This window comes from Balaenoptera musculus, chromosome 18 (genome assembly GCF_009873245.2).
Source record: "Balaenoptera musculus isolate JJ_BM4_2016_0621 chromosome 18, mBalMus1.pri.v3, whole genome shotgun sequence".
NCBI lineage: Eukaryota > Metazoa > Chordata > Mammalia > Artiodactyla > Balaenopteridae > Balaenoptera > Balaenoptera musculus.
In genome coordinates this window covers 49,968,327-49,970,282 of record NC_045802.1, presented here as the reverse complement: position 1 = coordinate 49,970,282, position 1,956 = coordinate 49,968,327, and the positions used below count along the sequence as shown (strand labels likewise).

The 1,956-nt window shown below is 55.4% G+C and overlaps 1 pseudogene; it reads right to left on the bottom strand.

The window, feature by feature from the left end:
* Positions 1 to 835: 835 nt before the first annotated feature.
* On the bottom strand, positions 836 to 1,289 carry LOC118884060 (annotated as a pseudogene).
* Between the last annotated feature and the right edge of the window lie 667 nt (positions 1,290 to 1,956).

The following is a 1,956-nucleotide window of genomic DNA, read 5'->3' as shown; positions in this document are numbered from 1 at the left end:
CCACTTCAAAACACACGTGCACACACACACACACACACACACAGACACGCGCAGACCTGCCCACAGGGTCAGGGACCGCCACTTCCTGGCAGGGGAGCGTGGCTGCAGCCCCCGTGCTGCTCAGTGCAAAGTGTCGGAGCTGTGGAAGCCTACACGGGCTCCTGCTTGACCGAGGGGGTCACTGGTGAGTAAGAGGGTCAGTGGGAGCTCCCTGAAACCACCAGCTGGAGAATTCTTGTTCACTGGATTGGCTTGTTTTCTTCATGATTGAGAAAAGCAGCTCGGCACACAGGATTTTTAATAAACAGTGTAATATCCCACACATCTTCTTCTTAGAAAATGTGAAGCATGTTAACAAAACTCCTAACTGTGCTGGAAGATAATGACATTTGGCTTCTTCGTGTGGCCACACACCTGCATCACTGGGCAGTGACACTGATCAGAATGCCACCCGGTTACTGGTGTGGAAATCTGCCATCCGTGACCGTAAATGTATAAAACTCTGCTTGCTCCGAGCAGTTGGTCTGTGTAGGTTCCATTTGCCCTGTTGGTCACAGATGGGCTGTTGACACCCTTTCCGACCCCAAACAAATAAAGTCCATTCACAAGTTCCAGCATGATGAGAGGGCCTCGCACTGAGAATGGGGGGCCCGCTTTCCTGGGTCTGGTCTGCAGTTGCCTAAAGCGGAAGCCGATGAAGGGGTTCATCCAGAGCTTCGAGGGGGCCCCCAAAGACGGACTTCATCCCTTCCTATAGCAGCCACTGCTCCCACGTGGGCTTGCTCTTCAGCCTCTCTATTTCCGCTTTGTCATTGTATATGGAGTGGATTTGGGTTTAACTACTGCAGTGGTGGGCGCGCTCGGGCTTGATCCAGCAGCACTCGGGACACTCGTACAGATCCCCTCTCCAGGCTTCAGCTGCAAACCTCCATGCCTTCTTTAGTAGCATTTCCTTTGGGTACTGCCCCCGGGGGGGTGAGCACGGTCCTCAGGTGAGACACCACAGGGCAAGCACCGCCAGGCAGTTAAAAATGATCCCGTGGACCACAGAGTACCAGAAGTCTTTGGAAGGCAGCAGCAAGACCAGTGTCACCAGAAAGTTCGCAGAGGTGACCGGAAGCCACGTGACACAGGCGCAGATCCTGCCGCAGCCCAAGCGGATGAACTGGACTCTGTCTGCTGCGTCAGCCTCTAAGGAAGAGGAGGCTGAAGAGTCATAACAGTCGTTTTCACTCAGGAGAGGATGGGTGATGCTCAGCATCCCAGAGCTGGTGTCCTGATGACGGCATGGTTTCCCTACACACCCTCTCAACTTACTTCTAAACATTCCTTGAACATTTTGTGCCTTTTCTTTTTTTTTTTTTTAATAAATTTATTCATTTATTTATTTATTTATTTATTTATTTTTGGTTGTGTTGGGTCTTCGTTTCTGTGCGAGGGCTTTCTCTAGTTGCGGCGAGCGGGGGCCACTCTTCATCGCGGTGCGCGGGCCTCTCACTATCGCCGCCTCTCTTGTTGCGGAGCACAGGCTCCAGACGCGCAGGCTCAGTAGCTGTGGCTCACGGGCTCCAGACGCGCAGGCTCAGTAGCTGTGGCTCGCGGGCTCCAGACGCGCAGGCTCAGTAGCTGTGGCTCGCGGGCTCCAGACGCGCAGGCTCAGTAGTTCGTGGCTCACGGGCCCAGTTGCTCCGCGGCATGTGGGATCTTCCCAGACCAGGGCTCGAACCCGTGTGCCCTGCGTCGGCAGGCCGACTCTCAACCACTGCGCCACCAGGGAAGCCCATGCCTGTTCTTTAGGACCTTAAGGTGCATACTGTCCTATGGGATAGGATACAAGGCCCCGGGTGGGGTCGCCTGGCGTTTTGGCTCCTCCCAGCCTGCAGCTGGCGGAGACTGCAGCGGACGAGGCAGAGACGCATCATGCAGCCGCGCTCCTGGCCAGGGCTGCGTGGGCCC